This window comes from Podarcis cretensis (assembly GCF_951804945.1).
Source record: "Podarcis cretensis genome assembly, chromosome: 16".
Classification (NCBI taxonomy): Eukaryota; Metazoa; Chordata; class Lepidosauria; order Squamata; family Lacertidae; genus Podarcis; species Podarcis cretensis.
The window spans coordinates 4,032,159-4,042,991 of NC_137186.1; the positions used below are offsets into that span (position 1 = coordinate 4,032,159).

The 10,833-nt window shown below is 47.4% G+C and overlaps 1 long non-coding RNA gene across 1 annotated transcript; it reads right to left on the minus strand.

Moving 5' to 3' along the window:
* Positions 1-1,686: 1,686 nt before the first annotated feature.
* On the minus strand, positions 1,687-8,301 carry LOC307205290. Its single transcript, XR_013833971.1, has 2 exons — positions 6,343-8,301; positions 1,687-6,300 (listed from the first exon to the last, which is right to left on the minus strand). It is a non-coding gene; the product is annotated as an uncharacterized lncRNA (long non-coding RNA).
* Between the last annotated feature and the right edge of the window lie 2,532 nt (positions 8,302-10,833).

A 10,833-nucleotide genomic window follows, 5' to 3' on the forward strand; every position in this document is an offset into this window, starting at 1 on the left:
AAGAGCTCTTTCTAACATGGGGTAAAGGTAAAGGGACCCCTGACCATTAGGTCCAGTCGTGGCCGACTCTGGGGTTGCGGCGCTCATCTCGCTTTACTGGCCGAGGGAGCCGGCGTACAGCTTCCGGGTCATGTGGCCAGCATGACTAAGCCGCTTCTGGTGAACCAGAGCAGCGCATGGAAACGCCGTTTACCTTCCCGCCGGAGTGGTACCTATTTATCTACTTGCACTTTGACGTGCTTTCGAACTGCTAGGTTGGCAGGAGCTGGGATCGAGCAACAGGAGCTCACCCCGTGGCGGGGATTCGAACCGCCGACCTTCTGATCGGCAAGTCCTAGGCTTTGTGGTTTAACCCACAGCGCCACCCAGGTCCTCTCCTATAAATCCATGGACTCAAAAGTTACTCGTGGCCACCAGTGATTTCAGTGGGTTTACTCTGAGGAGGACTTGGGTCTTCTTTTTAACAAAGTCCTCCCAACGCTAAGCAAAATTGGCCTACCAGAGCAATTATAGCCCATTACCCAGTGTGGTGTAGTTGTTAAGAGCATCAAACTAGGACCTGGGAAACCTGGGTTCAAATCCTCACTTGCCCATGGAGCTCCCTGTGGGTGACCTCATGGCAGCCGCCACCTCTCAGCCTGACCTACCTCACAGGATTGTTGTTGGGGTAAAATGGAGAGAGTGGGAGAACCGTCACTGTTCAAAGAATTTTAAGGTCTTATATATCTATAATAAATGTTCATAAATGTACAATGCAAACACATATATAAATATATAAACCACATAGGAAAAGTCCTAAAGCCATTTTGACTCTTTCAGTCACCTCAAATATTTCTCTGCAAGGTCAAAGGAAATGCAGAAACCTCCCCATTGTCTCTGTCCTCACAAATCCTGCCTTAAGGTAAGCCTGTGACCTGGCTCAGGAATTAAGTACAGTGGTACCTCGGGTTACAGACGCTTCAGGTTACAGACTCCACTAACCCAGAAATAGTACCTCGGATTAAGAACTTTGCTTCAGGATGAGAACAGAAATCGTGCCCTGGCAGCGCGGCGGCAGCGGGAGGCCCCATTAGCTAAAGTGGTGCTTCAGGTTAAGAACAGTTTCAGGTTAAGAACGGACCTCCGGAACAAATTAAGTTCTTAACCCGAGGTACCACTGCATTATCATTACAAAAAAATGGCCAGGCTCCCCAGGGAATCCAGTCAAGTGACCATTAACAGATAGCCTGAAGAAGTGTGCATGCACACGAAAGCTCATACCAATAACAAACCTAGTTGGTCTCTAAGGTGCTGCTGGAAGGAATTTTTTAAAATTTATTTTGTAGGTAACCTGGCAGACAGGGTAAAAACAACGCATTCAGATTTCTGTTGTAGACCGCCTTTTCTGTGATGTAGGTATGATGTATCTGGGGGTGGTCTTGATCTACAGGGTGGCGATTTCAAAAGTCTTTATAAGGCCTTGCACACCATTATTCTGGGTTCCTCCTCCTCTCTCCTGTGTGTGGGGAATGAGGACCCTGTTGCAACAGTTAATAAAGATCAGGCTTCCTAGCTGCTTTGCTTCTCAATATTCTCTGGTTGGCCTCTGTTATGTTCTTCTACTGATACAGAACCTACAAAAGGACTGTATATGGGCTCTTGGGTACCCCATAAGGGAAAAGGAGCAGGGTTTTTTTACTTATATCAATCACCTTGGGCTCTTTGGAGGAAAGGTAGGTTAGAAATGTAACAATAAATAAAATTAAGGAAACGAAATAAAATGTTGGAGTTCCTCCCCCACCGCTTGAGTTTGATGGGTAGCACTCACTTCTCCCTCCGCCCACCCCCACCCCCAGAAAGAAAGAAATGGTTCAGTCTACAATTTAGCATATCTGTGTTGAACACTGAAGCAGTGAGGCTACAGGAGAGGTGGAAAGGATCAACAGCTTCATGGAACTTAATGGAGGAAGGCGGAGCCAAGCTGGAAAGGGAGGAGTATCTGTGGGGGGGGGGGAGCTCAATGGGTGAAGGATTTGGGTTTTTCCCTCTCCCATCAATGGAAAAGAGAAGAGCGATCTTGAAGGAGAATAGGAAGTATCTCTCTGTGTGTGACTCACCCCTGGAGAATGCAGAATGCTTTGTTATGTAACACTTTCTCAAGGGGGGGGGGGCAGAGAGGAGAAGGGAAACAAGTCTCAAAGAGGAAGGGGGGAACTTCCCCTAGAGACCGAGGAGAAGAACAAACATTGGAAACTTCCAGCAGCTTCCCGAAAGTTTTATTTTCAGCACATGATAAAAGGAAATAATGCATTTTAAAGAAAAGCACACTTTAATGTGTGTGCCATGGGTTCTTGGTGGATGCAAGAACCTCTAAGACTATGAGGGCATCAGAAGAGCACAGCCTACAGTCCCTTATACTCCAGCATCCCAGCATCCTTTGGACTTGGGATCTTTGAATTCTACTTGAACAGGTGTGCCGGCATCTCCCTTACCAGAAACCATGGAGAGCAGCTGCCAGCCTGTGCAGGCGTTACTGAGGCAGATGGACCCATGGTCTGATGCAGTGGCAGGCCCCTTCCTTTCCCCCTGTTTAAACCAGCTCTCTCTATCTCTAGAACCATGAGGACTAGAACCTTATCTTTAGGCCAAGGGCTGCAGCTCACTTGGTAGAGCAGATTAGAGCAAGCCGGGAGCACGCAGGTTCAATCCTCAGTATCTCCAGGCAGGGCTTGGAATATCTACCATCTGAAAGCCCAGTTGCTGCCATTCAGTGTGGACAGCCCTGAACTCTGTGGATCTAAAGGCAGCCCTGGTTAGGGAAGCTTTTAATGTTTTAACAGACTATTGTATATTAATATTTTGTTGGAAGCCGCCCAGAGTGGCTGGGGAAACCCAGCCAGATGGGCGGAGTATAAATAATAAATTATTATTATTATTATTATTATTATTATTATTATTATTATTAACAGTGCCTCAGTATAAGGAAAGAAAGAAGCAGCAGATCAAAAGGGAGCTTCCCCACTGCTCATTGCCACGGGCACCTCGTCACCATAAACAACAGAGGTGCAAAGAGTTTTCTGGGGATTTGTCAATGTTTCATTTATGACTGAGGTGGATGTGAGCTGGCTTCAGTGAAAAGGGTTTGACGAAACCCACCCACCAGATTTTAGCATAAGTCCATTCCCCCCACCCACCCAAAGTCCAGCTCGCTCTGCTCTCTTTCCTGATTCTGCACCGAGCATAACAGGATGTCACGTCTGCGCTGGAAAGTGATGCTTTTTTTTCCACCGGATGTGCATTCCCCCACTGCCGACTTCTGCAAAAAAAAGCACCAGCTGATTTTGCAGAAATATAGGTCAGGAGGTAGAGGCATCCCAGACAAGCCTGTTTATCCCAGATGACGTCTGTGTCTCATGGAGGGCATAGGGTTTTCCGAAGTGGTCATTGGAACCAGCAAGGTTGTCACCGTTCAGCTGATTGTCAGGGCTTGCAAAAGGGCAGAGCGGCTGCTCTGCATGCAGAAGGCCCCAGGAGAGCAGCTGCTAGTCAGTGTTGACAATATTGAGCTAGATGGTTGGCACCTGTCTGTCTCGGGAGAAAACGGAGGAGTGCGCCTTTGGAGGTGAAGTCACACTGTTGGAGAGTTACAGCGCCTCCTGTAGCTGTAAAGACCGATACAGGAGTGACATGTTTTGTTGCAGCTGGGGCAGATGAAGGCGTCCGGTTGTGCTGCTGCAGATGCCCCACGGCGTTTCTTCTCTCTGCACTGCTCCCAGCGGTCATTCATCCTCTGGTCACTGCTATGAATGTCCGACCTGTCTGTCTCCAGGCACTGTGGTCATCTGCAAGGGATTCCCACATGGCGGTGTTGATATTGCCAGCCTTTGCGTCACATTTGCAGACATCTTTGTGACACAGAGCTGGTCTCTCAACAGATCTGGTGCCTGAAGCCAACTCCCCGCAGAGCACGTTCTTGGGGTTCCTGCCATCTTCCAATCTGTGCACATGGCCAAGCCAGGGCAGACGTCGCCGAGACAGAAGCGTGATTATGCTCAGAATGTAGGCTTCGGAGAACACATCTTTGAGACTCTGCCATGTGAGGCCCAAAACCATGGCCTAACTTGGTACAAGTTTCCTATGTTCATATTTAAACCAGCTCTTTATTCAGAATCACGAGGAGTATAATATTTTTAAGGGAAAGACTGAAACCACGGAGAACCACTACCAGTAAACATTAACAATACTGAGCTTAGATGAGCCATTAGAAACAAAAATACATTTAGTATTTATTTTAAGGCGTTTATATACCACTCAGCCGTCTGGTATTTCTAAGCACTGTGCCTAAAAATGAGCCATGCAGAGAATAAAGTAAAAAAAAAAAAAAATCATAAATGCCCAAGAGACACCTGCTAGAATAAGGAAGTATTTGTTGTGCAGCTGAAGTTCAGCATGGAGTGGAACTGTCAGGTGAGAGGGAGTTCCACAGGCTTGGGCCAATGAGACCAACTGCAGATCTTCTAGTAGTTACAAGCCATGCATCTCAGCCATGGGTGACCATCAGCAGAGGCTCCTCCCAAGATCTCAGTGATCAGGTAGGGATACAAGGGATCAGGCAGTTGTCAGACCAAAGGCCAGGGGGAAATGTGTGAATATTATGACTTTTCTGGAACCTCGGGTTGGCGCTCAGCTTCCCATCTCTCAAAGGGACAAAATTTGTTGCCAATTGGAACAAAACCTCAGCAAAGGTGAGAACCAGTGTCTGCCTCACTTTGCCCCATGGCAGAGCCAGCCCTGGGCAGCCCACCCTGAATTTCAGTTGCGACTGAAACCAGCAGAGGTGACACAGAGACGAAACCATTCACTCTGCGGGCTCTGAGGTCTGTCTCTGAAAGACATGCCCGCTCTTATGTAAGCAGATTTAACAGGTCGCTGGAGATTGCATCACCGCAACCCTTTTGTGGGAACATACCTGGGGAAATAAAATAAACACCAACGCACACCTATTTTTAAAAAGTACATGCCGTATTCAGATGTCACAAAAATGACGTATGACAAGCCCAAACCTGTCCTGAGTTGCGCTTAGGGATTGCCAATCATCTCTCTTTTTTTCCTTTCTATTTTGAGAAAGGTGCAACTAGATTAGCAAAACACAGAGTTTTCCTCTGCCTCCTGGGAAAACCAGAAAAACTCACCTCTCTATTAGACAGCAACGATTGCTCATGGATCTGAGCTTCATCAATACAGGGTGGGGAGCAAGTTTCTAGCCCTCATTGTGGCAGGAAAACGCTTGATGCCAATGAAGGGCAGGTACAACTCCCAAAAGCCTCAGCAAGCATGGCCAAAGGGTGGAATATAGTGAGGGACGTGGACGAGTATCTGTAGAAAGTAGTCTTCTGTACAAGGCATAGCTGTCAACTTACAGATTTGAAAATAAGGGACCAGCAGCCTCGAAAATAAGGGATCAGCAGCCAAAATAAGGGATCAACAATTACTTTGATAAAATACATATTTTGTTGCGTGCAAATGGCTTTAGATACCTATTAGGTCCATAAATTACCATATAGCATATATTCAACACAAAAAAACAGCAACAATTTGTTGTTGACAAAGGACAGCTGGACATAGGAAGGGCCCCATTACCTTCAGCAGCTTATTTAAGGGACATCATCCATAAGGGACAGCAGCGGGACATGGCGCTGGGATAAGGGACTGTCCCGCCAAATAAGGGACGCTTGACAGCTATGGTACAACGGCAACATTTACAAAATTCACAAAGTGTGTCGTTCCACAAACTTTTGCCTCGGGCCCCTGGGAGGTTGCTCAGAAAGAAATGCCGCCCTCAGGCTGCCAAAGTCTCCTTGCTCTTTTCTTGACAGCCTGGCTGAGTCATGCACTGAAGAAGCCCCCGAGACATCCGGGATCTTGCTGGACGAATGACGTCCGCCTGAGACTTTGGCCCTGAGATAACAGAATTCTCATGTTTGACTCCCCATAAACTTAATCATCAGACAAGCCTCAAAGTCCTACACATAAAAAAAGAGGGCAAAGTCTCTAGCAATAACGTTTCTAGGAGATAAGAGTAGACCTTCGACCGCGGAGATATCCTGGGGGAATCTGAACCCTGCCTTGGGTGGGGAGGGACCCCAAACTCCACACAGAAACCACACTGCAACCGAGCAGATTGAAATATTCTGGGAGTCAGGATAAACCTAGCTCAACCTTGCCCATCCTGGTGCCCACGAGACAATTTGGACCACGACTCATATGTGGGGCTATCCTAGACCCTGGGCCAAAGTCTCCAGCTGGTACAAAGCTCTATGGCTAGACAGCTCCAGCACATAACTCCAGTGTTCAGAAGCCCACACTGGTTGCCCCTACGTGACCGAGCCGGGTTCAAGTCCTTGTTGTGATTTACAAGGCCCTGAACAGCCTGAGTCCAGGATACCCCAAGGACTGCCTGAGCCCTTAAATCCCTGCCCCATCACTGAGGTTTTTTGGGAGTTAATGTTATCACTCAGGCGCACAGTTCTGATCACCCATAGATTGTAGAATTGGAAGAGACCACGAGGGCAAACCAGCCCAACCCATAGCTGTCAACCTTGCCTTTTTTTGCGGGAAATTCCCTTATTCCAGAGCCATTTCCTGCTGCTTCCCGCTGCTATCTCAGATTGTTAGATATCCCGTAGACTGTCCCCGGGACAGGTGAGGCTGCTGATCCCTTATTTTCGAGGCTGCTGATCCCTTATTTTCAAATCTGAAAGTTGACAGCTATAGTCCAACCCCTTGCAAAGCAGGAATCTTTCGCCCAGCTAAAAGTCTCATGCTCTACCGACTGAGCTATCCCGAAAGTCGTCTGTTTTGTGGGCCCAATTTTAAGAAACTCCCTGCTAGTTCAGGTCTGGCATGCCCACTTCCCCTGTTGCAAATGGTATTTCCCCTCCTTGTCCTGTGGGGCTTACAATGTAAAACTGAAAGCAGGGAAGAGGACACAGAGCTGATTGAAGATCGGGTGAAGACTGAGCTAATTTTCCCTACCCCTTAACTCGAAAACAACAGAGCGATTCAAAGATCCTTCGGATATTTTGGGGGGAATCTCAAGAACAGTGGAACCTGAGGTGCACCACTGCAAATCTCTTTGGGGAACGGCTGTGACTTTTAAAATCTTTTAAACTCTTGCTCTCTGGCATACAGCTGGTGTCTTCACTATATGGCTTTGGGTGAATGCTGAAGACCAGGGGTCAGCAAACTTTTTCGGCAGGGGGCTGGTCCACTGTCCCTCAAACCTTGTGGGGGGCCGGACTATATTTTTTTTTGGGGGGGGATGAACGAATTCCTATGCCCCACAAATAACCCAGAGCTGCATTTTAAATAAAAGCACACATTTTTCTCATGTAAAAACACCAGGCAGGCCCCACAAATAACCCAGAGATGCATTTTAAATAAAAGGACGCATTCTGCTCATGTAAAAACACGCTGATTCCCGGACCGTCCGTGGGCCGGATTTAGAAGGCGATTGGGCTGGATCCAGCCCCCAGGCCTTAGTTTGCCTACCCATGCTGAAGGCACACACCTTGGACACCTGAGCTTTGTTGCTTCAGAACCTTCCCTATTCCTGTGACTGTAACATTTTTTACTTGTGATCTTTGGGTGAAGGGTGGTAATAAATGCTATCATCATCATCATCATATCCAGAGTACAGCCCAAGAATCTCCTGACTCAGGCTGAGTGGGCAGAAACAGGTGTGGCTGAACTTTGCTACCTTGAAGGGTCGGTTTAACCTTGAATGCAGAGCAACACCTGAAGGCAGAAAACATTGACCTGGTGTTTTGGGCCAGGCTCATTTGACGCAGTCCTTGACATGCCCCTTCCCTTCGCCACAGAGTCACATTCCCTCCCTGGGTAACCTCCCATGGTATAGGCGGGGCCAGAGGCAAAAGTAGGCGGGACCAGGCAGGTGTGTCTTACCTTTGTTAGGACAAGCAAGAGGCACAATCGCAGGTCAAGGACACGTTTTAAGTTTAAAAATAATATTATTTTCATCCAAAATTTGGGTAATTCCATACTGACATAGCACGACGTTTTGGGAAGAAGAAAAAGAAACTCTGGGAAATCATCTTTAAAATGATAGCAGAGCATGTTAACTCTGAAATAAAAATGAATCTGTAAGCTGACATTTTCATGGAATTGCCCAGTTCTGTAACATACCGTATTTTTTCCGTATTAGAGGTTTTTTGACTGAAAAACAGCGTCGAAAAACTGGGGTCGTCCAATACACGGATATTGGTATGGTGGGGGGAGAAGCGGTGCCCCCACCAGCCAGCAGCTGGGGTGGGGGGAAAGCTCAACAACTTGGGGCCATCTCCCCAAATTTTCTTAAAATTGAGTTCCCAAAAATTGTGGGGGGTGTCTTATACATGGGGGCGTATTATAGATGGGAAAGTATAGTGTGTGTGTGTGTGTGTGTGTATGAAATAGAAAGAAAAACAAGGAAGTGAAAATGAAACAGACACAACATATCTGGCCTTCGAAGAACCTAAGGTTTCCCAACCATGACAGTGTGGCATAGTGGTTAGCGCAGTGGACGCTCGGGTTGCGAACATGATCCTTGCGAGATGCACGTTCGCAACCTGCAGTGTTCGCAACCCGCAGCGGCGCTTCTGCGCACGCACGGCTTGCAATTCGGCGCTTCTGCGCATGCACAATGTGCAATTTAGCGCTTCTGCGCATATGTGACCACCGAAACCCGGAAGTAACCTGTTTCGGTAGTTCCGGGTTTCGGCGGGTGCATAACCCAAAAAACCACAACCTGAAGCGACTGCAACCCGGGGTATGACTGTACCTGGGAGACCAGGGTTCAAATTCCCACCGGTCATGAAGCTCCCTGAGTGATCTTGGGCCAGTCACCACCATGCAGCCTGACCTACCTCATAGGTTAGGATCTCTCTGTCCCAAATCTTCCACCATTCGGCTTCATAGCGCAGCCACGAGAGAGGGACGCCCACTTTCTTCACCCCCTGCATTACTTTATAAACTACCATCATGCTCTTATTACTTGCCTTTTTTCCAAACTGTTAAGTCTCAAACGCTGCAATCTTCCTTTGTAGGGGAGTCGTTCCATCCCCTTGATTGTTCTGGCTGCTCTTTTCTGAACCTTTTCCATATCCGTTTTGAGGCGAGGTGCCCAGAACCGTCCACAGTTTTCCAAATGCGCCTCTCCCCCGCTTTTTTAGACAGACAGCAACATTTGCGTAAACCGCTTCACGTATTTGCTTCAGGGGGGCTTCAGGTATTTGCCTCCGTTTGCCTTTTTGAGATATTTACTTGCAATTTCTTTTTTTCTTTCTTTTTGCATCTATTAAAAAATAACCCAACAGGATTTTTGAACCCAGTTGGTTTGTTTTTTGCTTTTTATATGCAGTATTATTCTACAAAGATGGGCTTGAGGTTTTCCAGGCGCGTCAAGTTATTTTTCTGCTGAAGAAATAATATATATGAAATAGAGGAATATATGTTAGATGAAATGCATGATGTAATCGAGGAATATGCATTCAGTGATAAGTGGGGTAGTGACGTGGGTAATGCTGTGGGTTAAACCTCAGAGCCTGGGACTTGCCGATCAGAAGGTCGGCGGTTCGAATCCCTGCGACGGGGTGAACTCTCGTTGCTTGGTCCCAGCTCCTACCAACCTAGCAGTTCGAAAGCACGTCAAAATGCAAGTAGATCAATAGGTACTGCTCTGGCGGGAAGGTAAATGGCGTTTCCGTGCGCTGCTCTGGTTCACCAGAAGTGGCTTAGTCCTGCTGGCCACATGACCCGGAAGCTGTACGCCGGCTCCCTTGGCCAGTAAAGCGAGATGAGCGCCACAACCCCAGAGTCGGCCACGACTGGACCTCATGGTCAGGTGTCCCTTTACCTTTACTTTATGCTGCAGTACAGTGGTACCTCGGGTTAAGTACCTAATTCGTTCCAGAGGTCCGTTCTTAACCTGAAACTGTTCTTAACCTGAAGCACCACTTTAGTTAATGGGGCCTCCTGCTGCCGCCGCGCCACCGGAACCTGATTTCAGTTCTTATCCTGAAGCAAAGTTCTTAACCTGAAGCACTATTTCTGGGCTAGCGGAGTGTGTAACCTGAAGCGTATGTAACCTGAAGCGTATGTAACCCGGGGTACCACTGTATATAAAAGAGATGACTATAGAAAGTTAGTTATGAAAATCTTAATAATAAAAACCTTAATAATAATAATAATAATAAGAAGAAGAAGAAGTTATTTTTCTGTTTAACTTGAGAGTTGACTCAAGTGTTGCTTTTTGCACTGTGATTTACGGACAAGAGCCTGGAGCCAAAAGCGCCTGACGTTGGACAATGCATTGCAGTCAAGTTATTTTGGGATTAGGAGTCAGCAGATCAGAGAAATAAGTTTCCTTTTCCTGGGACAATAAAGAGGGAACTTGCAGCCAGTGCCTTTCCTGTCCCCTGGCTGCCTCCCAATGCCAAAAGCAGAATCTTTCAGAATTCGAAGGCTCCCGAGATCTGATATTGTGGTAGAAACAGACGGCACGATTCACAGAACAGAGGAAGCTGGCTTTACCATTGCTCCATCTGGCTCAGTACTGTCTGCACTGGCTGGCAGCAGCTCTCTGGGGGTTTCTAGCAGGGAGCCTCTCCCAGCCCTACCAGGAAATGCCAGTGGGGACTGAAACAGGGACTTTCTGCAGGCAAAGTCTATGCTTTGCCCCAAGTTAGGGCCCTTCCACTAAAACAAAAGCAAATGCCCACATTCCCATGGCTCTGATATAAAGGGCTGGTTCCAAGAGGAACCCAGGAAACTGCTTTGTACTGAGCCAGACCCTTG